Here is a 15,042-nt window from a genome sequence, read left to right as displayed (position 1 = left end):
TCAGCCAAGGAGATTCACTACTCGTCTGGGGATAGGGGGGTGGGGGACAATAAGAGAAAACTCCTTGGGGGACTTCCCTGGCGGTCCAGTGGTTAAGACTCCATGCTTCCAGGGACTTCCCTGGTGGCACAGTGGTTATGAATCCGCCAGCCAATGCAGGGGACACGGGTTCGAGCCCTGGCCCTGGAAGATCCCACATGCCGCAGAGCAACTAAGCCCGTGCGCCACAACTACTGAGCCTGCGCTCTAGAGCCCGTGAGCCACAATTACTGAAGCCCGCGTGCCTAGAGCCCGTGCTCCACAACAAGAGAAGCCACCGCAATGAGAAGCCCGCGCACCGCAACGAAGAGTAGCCCCCGCTCACCACAACTAGAGAAAGCCCGTGCACAGCAACGAAGACCCAGTGCAACCAAAATAAAAAACAGACTCCGTGCTTCCAATGCAGGGGGTGTGGGTTCAATCCCTGGTCTGAGCACTAAGATCCCACATGCTGTGGGGTGTGGCCAAAAAGTACACACACACACACACACACACAAAAAAAAAAACAGAGAGAGAAAACTTCTTGAGAGAGATGACCCAGTCCTTGAAGCAGGCAAAGGGTTTGATGGGCAAAGTGTGGACATGGGAGCATCATTGCTCAGCGCTGAGAGCTGCCCCTCATGACACGAGGTGGTCAGAGAGCCCTGTGGGCTGTATGGGGAGAGGATGAGCTTACTTAATAATGTTTCACCTCCTAGGCTGGCTTAGCAGTGAAAAAAAAGTGGAAATAATTTAGCGTGTAATAAATAAGATGTAATAAGATGCTCTCTGGATCTGGTGTACAGTGAAGAATTTAAGCAGTGCCCCTTGAATCCACTAGGTGTCGCCACCAAGATTATGTCTCACCACGCTTGGGAATAGGGAGGAGGCCTGGGACGGGGAGAGCTGGGTAGAATCTTGAATCTCTCAGAGGGTCTATCTCCAGGCATGAGAAATTTGACCAGAATAAACCATATCTTTCATTCCCTGCCTTTCTACTGGCTCTTTCCCATTACGCGTTTAAACCCCTCTCAACTCTCCATTTTTACAAACTTTTTTTTTGTGTGTGGGGGATCTCAGTTCCCTGACCAGGGATTGGACTCAGGCCACGGCAGTGAAAGTCCAGAATCCTAACCACTAGGCCACCAGGGAACTCCCTACAAACGCTTTCCTTCACCCGACATACCCGCTCTAGCTTCTGTACCCCCTTACTTCCAGTTCTAGGCCAAAGTTCCTGAAAGGGTTTTCTCTACCTCCTCATGTCCCATTCATTCCTTTTTTACTTTGCCTTGTTTCCCCAACTTTTCATCATGAAAGATTTCAAACACAGAAAAGTTGAAAGATTAGTACAATGAATACTTAGATCTTTCTAGACTCTATGATTAACATTTTGCTAAATTTGCTTTTTTTCTGTCCACACACACACACATTTTCTTTTGCCAAAGCTACTTGAAAGTAAGTTGCAAACATTAATATCATTTCATTCCTAAAAGCCTCAGCAGAAATCTCCTAAGAATAAGGATGTTCCCTTACAGGTCTACCACACCATTATCACACCTAAGAAAATCAACAGTTGTTCCATGATATCAGCTAATATTCAGTCTATATTTAATTTTCCCAGGTTGCCTCAAAAATATCTTTAAGAAAACTTTAAAAAATCCGGATTTAATCAAGGTCCATGCGTTGCATTCGGCTGTTATATTTCTTTAGCCTCTTAATCTAGAACAGCTTCTTTTCTTTTCGATGACAATGACTTTTCAAAGTCTAGGACAGATGTCTTGTAAATTCTTGACTTGTCTGATTGTTTCCCCATGCTCTTGTTTACTTGCATCTCCATCCCCTCTATAGAGTATAAGCTATTAGTTCTGTCTAGAGAGGAGTGTCCAATACAAATATAATGTGAGCCATATCTGTAATTAAAATTTTTCTAGTAGTCACATTAAAGAAGAAACAAGTAAGTTAATACTTTATTTAACTCAATATATCCAAAATAATATCATTTCAACATGTAATCAATATAAAAATATTGAGACATTTTACATTCTTTTTTTTGTATTAAGTCACTGAAATCTGGTATGCATGTTATACCCACAGCATATGTCAATTCAGACTAATAACTTTTTAAAAATTTATTTTTTATTGACGTATAGTTGATTTACAATGTTGTGTTAATTTCTGCTGTGCAGCAAAGTAACTCAGTTATACACATATATACGTTCTTTTTTTAAATAAATTTATATATTTATTTATTTTCTTTTTTGGCTGTGTTGGGTCTTCGTTGCTGTGCGCGGGCTCTCTCCAGTTTCGGCGAGCGGGGGCTACTCTTGGTTGCGGTGTGTGGGCTTCTCATTGCGGTGGCTTCTCTTGTTGCGGAGCACGGGCTTCAGTAGTTGTGGCACGTGGGCTCAGTAGTTGTGACACATGGGCTTAGTTGCTCCGCGGCATGTGGGATCTTCCTGGACCAGGGCTCGAACCCATGTCCCCTGCATTGGCAGGCGGACTCTTAACCACTACGCCACCAGGGAAGCCCTACGTTTTTTTTTTTTTTTTGCGGTACGCGGGCCTCTCACTGTTGTGGCCTCTCCCGTTGCGGAGCACAGGCTCTGGACGCGCAGGCTCAGCGGCCATGGCTCACGGGCCCAGCCGCTCCGCGGCATGTGGGATCTTCCTGGACCGGGGCACAAACCCGTGTCCCCTGCATCGGCTGGCGGACTCTCAACCACTGCGCCACCAGGGAAGCCCATGTGTCTTTTTTTTTTAACTACGCTATTATATTTATTTTATTTTATTATTTTAATTTTGGTTGCCCTGGGTCTGTTGCAACACGTGGGCTTCTCTAGCTGTGGTGCACGGGCTCAGTAGTTGTGGCGTGTGGGCTTAGTTGCCCCGCGGCATGTGGGATCTTAGTTCCCTGACCAGGGATCAAACCCGTGTTCCCTGCATTGGAAGGTGGATTCTTAACCACGGGACCACCAGGGAAGTCCCTGTATGTATGTGCTTTTGGACAAGATAGTTAACTTTCCTGTGTCTCAGTTTCTTTATCTGTAAAATGGAGGTAACAATACCTACTTCAGAAAGTTATCGTGAGGATAAATGAGTTATGACATGTGAAGTTATGACAGTGCCTGGCGCATGGCAAGTATTGATAAATGTCAGATGTTATGATTACTTCTTCGATCAAATTTCTTGCCTCTCCCATAAGTTCCTGCTCTAACTACATCAAAATGCTTTCAGTTTTTGGAATGGGCCATGATTCTTCCTGTTTTGTTTGTATCCTCCCTCTGCCCTGGAATGCTTTTCCTTACCCTCTGTGCCTGGCCAATTCCTATTTACCCATCAGGTCTCACTCAGATACTACTTTCTTTATGAAGCCTACACCTATTTCTCCAAGTCTAGGTGAGATGTTCCTGTATTGCACCCCAGCGGATGCTCTTATCATGGAGTAATGTGATAAAAAATGGAGGGCTTCCATTAGCTATGGTGGGCAAGGAAGGAATGCCCTCTGAGGAGGGGACATTTGAGCTAAAGCCTGAAAAATGAGGAACAGGCAGAGCTCAACCAACACAAAGGCCTGGAGGAAGCACTTGGTGCGTTGCAGCGCTAGAAAGCGGGTCTGGGGACTTCCCTGGTGGTGCAATGGATAAGAATCCACCTGCCAATGCAGGGGACATGGGTTTGAGCCCTGGTCCGGGAAGATCCCACATATCGCGGAGCAACTGGGCCTGTGAGCCACAACTACTGAACCTGCATGCCACAACTACTGAAGCCCTCGCACCTAGAGCCCGTGCTCCACAGCAAGAGAAGCCCCCACTCGCCGCAACTAGAGAAAGCCTGCGCACAGCAACAGAGACCCAACACAGCCAAAAATTAATTAATTCATTAATTAAAAAAAAAAAGACGTGGGTCTGCACAGTGTATAGTGAGCGAGGAGGGGACAGAATGGAGATGAGGTGAAGAGCTGGGAGTTTAAATCTACCGTGTGTCCCTGGTCCAGTCACCCCGCCTTCAGGCATATAGGACTACATACCTGAAAATCTTTATCTCTGCACCTACTGATCCCTATGCCTGGAATGTGTTCCCCACCTTCTCTGATTAGCAATAAAATTCTACTTCTCCTTCAGGCTGAGTTCAAACCATTTATGAAATCTTCTCCCATTCTTTAGCAGAAAATAAGCACTCCCTTGTCTGAGGTCTCACAGCCCATATGTCCCCATGGTACTCATCACATGCTGACTTGTATCTCAGCCAGCTGTTTACATGCCAGTCTGCCCACCACCCAGTGAGTTCCCTGAGGGCAGAGGCTCTGTCTTCATCACCACTGTAGCCATCGTCTGATGCCTAGCTCAGTGCCTGGTCCACAGCAGGCACTCAGTGAATGTTGTGACATTTACTTGACTAGTGGGTGGTGCAGAACAGAAAAAAAAACAAAAATAATAATGACGTATGGTTTATCACGTGCTTTCCTATTCATTACCTCATTTGAGCCTTCCAACAACCCTATGAAACAGCTGGGACAGGCATTATTATGTAGACCCATTTTACAGATAGGGTAGCTGCGGCCCAAGGCCACGCAGTAAGTAGTGAGAACTAAGTCCCAATTCTATCCCCTTACTTCGGATTCAGCGGAAATAAGGATGATGGAGAGACCCAAAGGACATTGTGAAGATATAAGACAATGGGGTTGACTGCAACGTAAAAGCATTTTTGTGGGTGGACTAGGGAGGGATCCTTAGTCAGCTGGGACCGAGTTAACAGCAGCCCCACCAGGGAGGGCACAGGATTCCTCTCCCTGACCGAAGCAGCTGGGAGTCCGCAGCACCAACCCCCAGCTCTGGAAACTGAGGAAGCCCAGGCCCGGTAAAGAGGAGACGGATGTTCACAGGTGTTCGAGTCAGGCAGCTAAGATGCCGTTAAGGATAACTTGTTAACAAGGCCTGCCTCTGTTGCCGTGACAACCGGAGCTTGACTACTGAGCCCTTGCAAGGTTGACTGGGGCGGGTTCTTCGTTAACTCGAAATTAGGAAAGGACATTTATGGGGGGGGGGGTGTGCGCGCAAAAAAAAAAAAAAAAAGATGAAAAAGATATTCAAAAAGATGTTCAGCTCAGTGATTCTCCACCTCCGCAACATGTTAGAACCACTTTCGCAATTTTAAAAGTTCCGATGCCTAGCCATACACAAGACCAATTAAATCAGAATCTCTGGGGTTGGAACTCAAGTATCACTATTTAGTCAAGTCTTACCAGGTGATTCTAATCGCAGCCAAAGTTGCGCTCCCTGCTTTTAGCTGCTAAACCAAATTCCTGCGACCTTCTCCAGATGGCGGCCACCCGCCCACTTCCGCCTTTACGTGCCCTGGCAAGGGGCGGGCTTTCCAGGGGCGCATGCGTGTAGCATCTCTTCGCGCTCTGCTCCCTCCTCCTTTTTCCCCCTCCTCCATTTTGTTCGCGGACGCTGGGGACAGTGGGAGCAGATCCATTTCCGGGTTGGCAAAAGGGGCGGCGGCGGCGAGAAAGGGAGCTTGCCGGGGGGCGAGCAGGACGGGACGGAGCCGGAGCGGAGGTGGCGGAGGATTCGCTCCCGGAGCCGCTGTGCCCAGGTCGGGAAGAGGCCGGGGAGGGTGGGTCCGTCGCTGAAATGACCTGAGGACCTGAATGGGAGGGAGAGCCGGGGGAGGGGCGATTGGGGCGGGGCTTGAGGAGAGAGGGGGACTTTGGAGGAGGGGCCTGTGGGAGAGAGGGGTCCTGGGGGCGGGACCTGAGGGGAGGGCGAGTGGGGGCTGGGTCTGAAGAACCTGGAGAAGTGGGGCGTGGGGAATCTAAGTAGGGAGGAGTGGTCGGGAATTGGTGTGGGGCGAGCGCTGACTGTGAAAAGGGGAGAAAGGTTATTGAGAGTAAGGGATCCTGAGGGTTGGGTAAGGTGAGTAAGACGACAACTCAGGGTGAGGAACGAGGTAACCGTGCGCAAAAAGGGAGACGGGGAGGGAGGACCTGTTGGGAACAGGTAATTAACAGGATGCTCCGGGTGAGGAGGCCGCCGTGACGTTTTGGGAGTTGATGAGTGAAAACCAGTGGTTGAAGGGGTAACTGAGGAAATTGCTTACACTAGAGGGAATCTGGAGAACGTTAGTTGAAAAGGAATCAGATTTGAGTTAAAGGTTGGATTGAGAAACGTTGGGGTTCGCATGGGATCAACCTGCAGTTGAGGGTTCAGGTTGGAGTGATGTGAAGTCTTAGTTCTGGGCACCTCCAGGATCCACCTCCTTTTTCATGGTGTTATTTTTGCCCTATGTTTGTTTCTGAATGACTTATGGCATGTTTTGGGTGACTTTTTTCTCCTTTTACAAACCAGAACAGAACCTCAGGGAACAAGGACTCCTAAGGATTTACTAAGTAACTTTGAGGCAAATCATTAAACTGTCTCATTTTTTCCCCTTGGAAATGTAGGTTTGATCCCTCTCTGCTTCTAAAAGATTGTGTTAACCAAATGGGATCTTTAAAGTGGTTGCAAAGAAGTGATCCCCGAAAATTGGATTGAGATATTGATATTTAGAAGACATGTCTTTCCCAGTTTCTTCCTCTCAGCCTTGCACATTTGTGTGTGTGTGTGTGTGCCAGGGAAGAGTTGGTTTTGATTTGATACATGTCCAATTTTTAAACTTTTCTCAGTGTCAACTTTTAGTAGCCACAAATTTCATATTGTTGTGTTACATTATATTGGCTGCCATCAAGACCGAGATGGGGAAGTTAGAATTGGGAATAAATAAGGTTGGTTGATGGAGAATGTGGCAGAATGCAGTATTTTATTTCTATTTTATTGTCTTTGAGAATTCACTGAAAAATAGTGTTGTAGACAGTTGAGCCTTTTGCTTTGGTCCAGTCACTTTGGCCCTTTTTGCCAGTTGTTGGGGAAGCAGTGCGCTCGTGGACAATTTTAGCTTCTTTATTCTTAATCCTTTAGCATCTTGACTGTTCTAGCTTTTTCTTTGGGCATAATACTCTATAAACACTTTGGCCTTAGGTGAATTTGTTTAGCTTAGGAGTGTTCCTGAAGGTCTTGGCGTTTCTGAAGTCTGATGTGGATTTGCTTAAGACGGGGCAGGTTCTAACTCACACTTGATATCAGAGTAGTGTTTACCTTCGTTGGTACTGATTAGTTAGGTGATGTCAGCACAAAGGTGAAATGCAGAGGAAAGTGGAAGGTGTTGAGAACTGTGCAGTCTTCTGGCTTTACTGATGGCTTTTAAGAAGGGAAGGAACGAGTCCCGTTTCTTTTGAAGAGAAAATTCTCGGATGTTCTTTCTTGACTTCTTGGGCTCTTTGATTGAGAGAGTAACCTGGTGGACTTGAACCTGTGTTCCTATTGTTCGGAAGTAATTCTGAAAACCGTGGGCTGCTGATTCAGGCTGTTTCAGCAACCCAACCCCAGGAAGAACTGCAGGTGTGAAGGGTATACAGGTGGTCCCTGACTTACCGTGGTTCGATTAAAGATTTTTCAACTTCACAGTGGTGTGTGAGTGATATGCATTCAGTGGAAGATGTACTTCAAATTTTTAATTTTTTTTTTTTTTCCCGGTGCGCGGGCCTCTCACTGTTGTGGCCTCTCCCGCTGCGGAGCACAGGCTCCGGACGCGCAGGCTCAGCGGCCACGGCTCACGGGCCCAGCCGCTCCGCGGCATGTGGGATCTTCCCGGACCGGGGCACGAACCCGCGTCCCCTGCATCGGCAGGCGGACTCTCAACCACTGCGCCACCAGGGAAGCCCCGAATTTTAAGTTTTGATCTTTCCCTGATTTGGCACCATACTCTCTTGTGGTGCTGAGCAGAGGCAGACAGCCGCAGCTCCCAGTCAGCCACACCAACTGATACACTTACAACCATTCTGTGCCCATACAACCATTCTGTCTTTCAGTACAGTATTCAGTAAATGATGTGAGATATTCAACACTTATATATTATAAGATAGGCTTTGTATTAGATGATTTTGCCCCACTGTAGGCTAATGTAAGTGTTCTGAGCGCATTTAAGGTAGGCTAGGCTAAGCTATGATGTTCCGTAGGTTAGGTGTATTAAATGTCTTTTCGAATTAACAGTGTTTTCAGTTTACAGTGGGTTTATCAGGATGTAACCCACCTGTACACTTATTTGGGGGTAAAAACTTGCTTAATATTTTGCTGTCATTTCAACCTACAGTGTGTCTTTTTGGTTTGCTTTTAAGGTATTGAAATAAGTTGTGGAGGCTCAGAGCTCTGGGCAGACTTTTGGTACAGCCTGCTTCTTTCACAGAATGGTTTTCCATTTTTCCTCTCCTGTCATGCGTTTCCATTGCTCTACTGGAGCCAGTCCCAAGTGGAAAACGGCAAATTGCACACTTTCTTCCTCCTTTTCAGTCTCTGGTGGACATCTTGTCTGTGTCACAGTTTGATACCACCAAATTGAAAGGATTTTTGACCGCTTCAGATGGGGAGGGTGGGCAGAAGCTGAGCTGGGTTTGCTGGGCCAGAGAATGGCCTCTGTCAAAGCAAAGAATAGTTGCAGAAACACAAACCAGGACCTTGAAGCTGTGACTAACGTTTTGGCAACATGCTTCCCTTTGCCAAGTAACTTCTTTTCTTCTTGAGTGTGATTGTTGATCTCCTTCTCAAAGTAGGCTCTTGTTGCTACTGTTCTTTACACAGCTCCCGAGCAGAAGTTGGCAGAGTTCCGGTTGACTGTCTCTTGAGGGATGTGGCCCGGATTAGAGTGGATGGGGTGTTTCATGTCAAAGTGAGGTTTATTGGCAGATCCTGAGAGCTGCTCTGCAAGGAAATGGAGGCGGTACTCTTTACTGAATGTCCTTACACGCCTTCATGTTTCTCCTAAATTCAAATCTGTTACTTATTCATCTGGTGATTAAATGCAGAATCATTGCCTTTGCCTAGCTTTGAAAGTCCAAGGCATTGCGGAAGAGAGAAGGAGTGTTTCCCACTTTTTTTTTCTGCCTCACTCTCACTCCCAAGCCTTTTGAGCCTGGGGAGCCACAGGCTAAACTCACGAGCACGTCTTGGTATTATTATCGAGGGGTATTTGAAAATGCTGAATAGAACTTTATGGAGAAAAACAATGTGAGTAGGGAAAGAAGGTGATACATTTGCTAATGTCTGTGTCAGTCTTAGATCTCTTAATATTTTGGCTTACCATGCCTGTGGAGGCAAATAGGTTATCAAATAGGGGAGCCAGGAATTGGCTTCTAACTTGCCATTTAGGCTTGGCAAAGTTACAACAATTTAGTATGACTACATTGAAAACTTTTTTTTTTTTTTGAAGATTGGGGATAGAAGTTTATTTATTTATTTATTTATTTTTGCTGTGTTGGGTCTTCGTTTCTGTGCGAGGGCTTTCTCCAGTTGTGGCAAGCGGGGGCCACTCTTCATTGCGGTGCGCGGGCCTCTCACTATCGCGGCCTCTCTTGTTGCGGAGCACAGGCTCCAGACGCGCAGGCTCAGCGGCCATGGCTCACGGGCCCAGTTGCTCCGCGGCATGTGGGATCCTCCCAGACCAGGGCTCGAACCCGTGTCCCCTGCATTAGCAGGCAGATTCTCAACCACTGCGCCACCAGGGAAGCCCTACACTAAATACTTAATGCTACTTAGTAAGTGTCCTTTTCAATGTGTTCTACTTAGTGAATACCCCGCTTTTAAAAAAAATATTTATCTATTTATTTGGTTGTCCCGGGTCTTAGTTGCTGCATGTGGGCTTCTTAGTTGTGGCATGCGAACTGTTAGTTGCTCCACAGCATGTGGGATCTAGTTCCCTGGCCAGGGATCGAACTCGGACCCCCTGCATTGGGAGCGCGGAGTCTTAGCCACTGCGCCACCAGGGAAGTCCCTACCCTTTTGTTTTTCAGGGGATAATTATTTGAAGATAAACTGTGTCTCCATTAGGTCTTGGAATGGATTATGAAGATCATTTCTTGCAGTGTGTGACAGTGGCCCTTGTAACATTGGAGATAACCCCAAAACAAATCCTCTTCTTGGTGGCCCTGGATTCACCTTTCTCTTGTCATCGTTAGTCCAGAGTATTCTGTTCCTGATATGCAGGTTCAGAGCCAAAGCTTTTGACTCTGGTCCAGGGCTTTGATTGTGGCAACAAATATGATTATTGGAGTTGTGTTCAGCCTAGTCTCAGGTCTTTCTTTCCTGAAGCGCGTCTTGAAGTTTGGCACATCTGTATATCCAAGGAACATGTGTAGATGTCCGCCCCATTTTAATAATTGGTTTTCAAAAAACTTTTAGTTTCTTAAACTTCGTGGATTCATATTAAGCTCCATTTAGATTGAGGCCCCTGAGGGAAAGTAATTTGTTTTTAGTTGGTATTTATGATAATTCTTTGGTACAAATTCATAAACTGGCTTTCTGTGCTTATAGAAATGCTGAATCCAATAATCCCTTTTTTTTTCCTCCCAATAATCCCTCTGACTGTGAAACATTCTCCATAAGTCCAGATTGGAACAACTGGTTGTTTAAAAAAGAAAAAAAGGCACTTTCTAAAGTGGTACAGTCTACTATGGGACAAGCTGCTGAGATTTGTAGCTAGTGAGTTTTCCTTCTTTCTACTTCTACCTTCCCTGTGCTCAGATGTAGGCAGGGTGTTTGTCATCAAAGATCCAGGTATGAGATTAATTTAAACTCTTGCTATCACTGTCTTATAGGGACAGGACTGTCTTTAACAAATATTATTCTTTTTTAAAGTACTTTATTTATTTATTTGGCTGCGCCAGGTCTTCATTGCAGCACACGGGATCTTCGTTACTGCGTGTGGGCTCTTTAGTTGCAGCATTCGAACTGTTGGTTGCGGCATGCATTTTGGATCTAGTTCCCTGACCAGGAATTGAACCTGGGTCCCCTGCATTGGGAGCATGGAGTCTTAGCCACAGGACCACCAGGGAAGTCCTCACAAATATTATTCTTTTAAATAGATAATACACTCACGTGGCCCAAAATTTGAAAGGTAAACAAAACAGTATACAGTCAGTCGTCTGCCCTCCACCCTTGTCTACTCTTCATTCCAGTTTGTCTTCCCAGAGTCAGCTAATATTATCAGTTTCTTGAGATCCTTCCCAGACATACTGTACATGTAAAGCAAATACATACATTTCTTGCTTTTTTTTTTTTTTTTTTTGCGGAACGCGGGCCTCTCACTGTTGTGGCCTCTCCCGTTGCGGAGCACAGGCTCCGGACGCGCAGGCTCAGCGGCCATGGCTCACGGGCCCAGCCGCTCCGCGGCATGTGGGATCTTCCCAGACTGGGGCACGAACCCGTGTCCCCTGCATTGGCAGGCAGACTCTCAACCACTGCGCCACCAGGGAAGCCCCATTTCTTGCATTTTTTTAAACGAGTGTAGCACACTGCTAATTCTGTCTGCAGTTTTTAAGAAACTTATTTTGACCATCATTCCACATGAGCAGTAAAGAGAGTGGGCACCTGCCCTATCCTGGTAGATATTTAATGTTTCCAGTCTTTTGCTGTTACAAACTGTGCTCCAGTGAATAACTATATGTATTTGGTCCTTTGCATGTGTGACTATATCTGTAGGGTAAATTATAAATAGAATTGCTGAAGCTGCTTTTTTTGGGCCCTGTCATTCACTTATGTGACAATTTTTGAGCTCCTGCTGTGTGCCAAGTACTGTGGTAGGTGCTGGAGATACAGCAGTGAACAAAACTGACTCAGACCTTGCACTCATGCGGTTATGGTCTAGTGGGGGAAACATCCATTAAACAAATAATTAATTACTCTTGCTATAAGTGCTGTGGAGAGAGCTAATGGGAAGCCTAACCCTGGTTCATTGGGAAGGCAGGCACTCAGGGAAGGTCCCTGAGGAATTGACTTCTAAAGCTGAAACCTAAAGGATGAGGGGAGGAAATGGCATAGGTGAAGGTCCTGAGGAGGGAAAGAACTTGGCCGTTTTGAAGAATTGAAGGAAGCTCCAGTGTGTCTGGAGCTTAGGGAGTGAGAAGTAGAGAGATAGGAGGCAAGGCTTCAGAGAGTGTAAGCTCTCCAAAGATACAGATAAATGGCATAGTGAATTTTGAGCTCAACCTTTACAGTAGACACTTTTTCCTGCCACTTCTTTCCACATGTAGTAGTTGACCAGTGTTGATGCTGAAACCATCAATATCATAAAGAAGTATGATGCCTGTACAGTGGAACTTGTTTTCTAAAAACTTTCCTGGGTAAAGCCTATTCTTTCAATCTTGATTTCTTTTAGGTCCTGCAAATTAAACTTGCGTGGCTGGATTAGGACTTAAAATTTTGGGCTCTCGAGAACTGGTTTGGAGATTGTTGGGGAGCAATTCTTATATGGGGGATGATGGGATTGTTAGTTTGCCAGACCTGCTTATTTAGGAAACAGAAAACCTCTTCACTTCTGGAGACTATTGACTGTTTTTTTGGGGTTTTTTTTGTTTGTTTGTTTGTTTGTTTGTTTTTTTTGCGGTACGCGGGCCTCTCACTGCTGTGGCCTCTCTCATTGCGGAGCACAGGCTCAGCGGCCATGGCCCACGGGCCCAGCCGCTCCGCGGCATGTGGGATCTTCCCAGACCGGGGCACGAACCCGCGTCCCCTGCATCGGCAGGCGGACTTTCAACCACTGCGCCACCAGGGAAGCCCTGACTGTTTTTTTTGTAAGCCTCATGGGGCTGGAGAGAGAACACAGATGTTCTTATTGTGAACTACTGAATATAATTTGTCATACCCATCATCTAGGCCATATGTCTTAACATGATGCCTACGACTTATTGGACATGCAAATGAATCAGTAGCTCAAGGGCCATTATAACTCTGAATACATGAAAACATTTTTATCTGCTATATCTGCTGTATATATATTTTTTGTTTGTTTTTTGGGTTTTTTTTTTGCTGTACGTGGGCCTCTCACTGTTGTGGCCTCTCCCGTTGCGGAGCACAGGCTCCAGACGCGCAGGCTCAGTGGCCATGGCTCACGGGCCCAGCCGCTCCGTGGCATGTAGGATCTTCCTGGACCGGGGCACGAACCCGTGTCCCCTGCATCAGCAGGCGGACTCTCAACCACTGCACCACCAGGGAAGCCCTGCTGTATATTTTATATTGGTGTTTGTTCAGGAATCACAGTACTCTTCCCCAAAGCCCAGGTGGTCCTGTTTGATTTAGTACCTTTCTTGTGTAATTGGATCAGCTTGCCCTGTTTTCATAGCTCAAAGTAGACTCTTGGTTTAGCAGACCATCACTAGTGATCAAGGAATGAAAATGTGCAAATTTTTCTAGCATTTCAGCAAGGAGCATATATGTATCTGATGGCTTAAGGGTGTTACAGCGAAAGAGACTCTTCAGTGAAAGTCATAGCTTTGTTATAAGATTATCTGTGGTGAGTTGGGACTTAATATATTATCTTTGAAATGAGGCATGACACTTCTCTCCATGTTGAGTCTGGATCAACGTTTTATGGAGCATCTGCTTAAATTTTCTTTCAGGCCTTTTTTAAAAAAATTAATTTATTTTTGGCTGTGTTGGGTCTTCATTGCTGCATGCGGGCTTTCTCTAGTTGTGGCGAATGGGGGCTACTCTATTGTTTGCAGGCTTCTCATTATGGTGGCTTCTCTGGTTGCAGAGCACAGGCTCTAGGCGCGCGGGCTTCAGTAGTTGCGGCACATGGGCTCAGTAGTTGTGGTTCGCGGGCCCTAGAGCACAGGCTCAGTAGTTGTGGTGCATGGGCTTAGTTGCTCCACAGCATGTGGGATCTTCCTGGGCTCGAACCCGTGTCGCCTGCATTGGCAGGCGGATTCTTAACCACTGCGCCACCAGGGAAGCCCAGGCCTTTTCTTAATGGAGACTGTCATCACTGATTTTCCTTACTTCTGACTGTTCTGTGTATAAGCTTTCTACTTTTATGTTTGGGGTGTGCAAATGAAGGAAGGCACACAGAAGTTGAGGGCTGGTACTATGAGATGGCCAACCTAGAGTGAGAAGAGCTGTTTTTTGTCGTCAGTGACTAGGTTTCAGCCTACCTGGTAACAGTCTTTTAATCTCATTAACAGTTTCTTAGAACTTCTAAAGATATTTTGACAACAGATGGTTATTTTTGTTTTTCAATTAGTTGCATTAAATTGAGGAGAAGACCTTTTAAAAAGGGGGCTAAGGTAATTGATTTTAAGATTTATCCCTCTATTTTTGTGCTTACCTTTGCAGTTAAATTTTGGTCACGAATTCTCATAGTGGCCTGGAAGTTCCTCCCATATTTGACCTGTGGTGCAGTGAACTCTGGGGTGGTGAACATTGTTTGGTTACACTCAGGCTGTGCCAGAGATTCGGGTTGCATTAGGCAGCCTGCTTCCATTACAGTTGAGTGAGACACGGGTTATTTTGGTTTGTTTGGGATTTTCTACTCTCTTTAACTGCATTGGTAACAGATCCAGTACTGACCTCATTTTTTGAAATTTTGGTCAGTCTGAAGCTTGGTTTTGCTTATACGGTATTAGATTTTTTTGATTTTTAGTAATTAAATTTAAAAAATCAATATAGTAAGAATACATCATTTAAAGAGTCAAATAGTACTATAAGTCTTACAATTTAAAAAGCTGCTCCATTTCTCCTTATTTGTCCTCAATCACTTTGAATACTTCTGGTATTTTTTTCCTGATGTATATTACCTTCATGTTTCTACATAGTATACTCACACTGTTATGTCTTGGTTTTTTAATTCTTAGATATTATCTATTGAATTTCTACTGTGGACACTGAACTTTGCATTCTTATGCTGCTTTTCAATTTTGCATTCTTACGCTGCTTTTCACGCTCAACCCTTCCTGCTATCTGCCTAATAGAGATATATCACAATCTTAATTAAATCAATATTTTGTATATTTTTGTGTTATATATCAGGATTCAAATAGAAAAACCAACCATTCTTGATATTTCACAGATTACCAAATCATTGGAAGGCCAGGGGAGCATAGGTCAGGGAAAGCCACTTGCGGGGATTGTAAGAAACTGCAGCCATTAATAATCTTGG

At 45.4% G+C, this 15,042-nt stretch overlaps 1 protein-coding gene across 1 annotated transcript in view; it reads left to right on the top strand.

Annotated features, from left to right (window-relative positions):
- The first annotated feature begins 5,471 nt into the window (after nucleotides 1-5,471).
- The window catches only part of WIPF2 (WAS/WASL interacting protein family member 2), a 40,683-nt gene continuing 31,112 nt past the window's right edge, over nucleotides 5,472-15,042 (top strand). Inside the window, exon 1 of the mRNA XM_081220181.1 lies at nucleotides 5,472-5,616. The gene's annotated coding sequence lies outside the window, so the exon portion shown is untranslated. The remainder of the gene's footprint in view (nucleotides 5,617-15,042) is intronic.

Source organism: Mesoplodon bidens (genome assembly GCF_964165515.1).
Source record: "Mesoplodon bidens genome assembly, chromosome: 19".
In the NCBI taxonomy this organism is placed as follows: domain Eukaryota; kingdom Metazoa; phylum Chordata; class Mammalia; order Artiodactyla; family Ziphiidae; genus Mesoplodon; species Mesoplodon bidens.
This window is presented reverse-complemented; position numbering and strand designations above follow the sequence as displayed.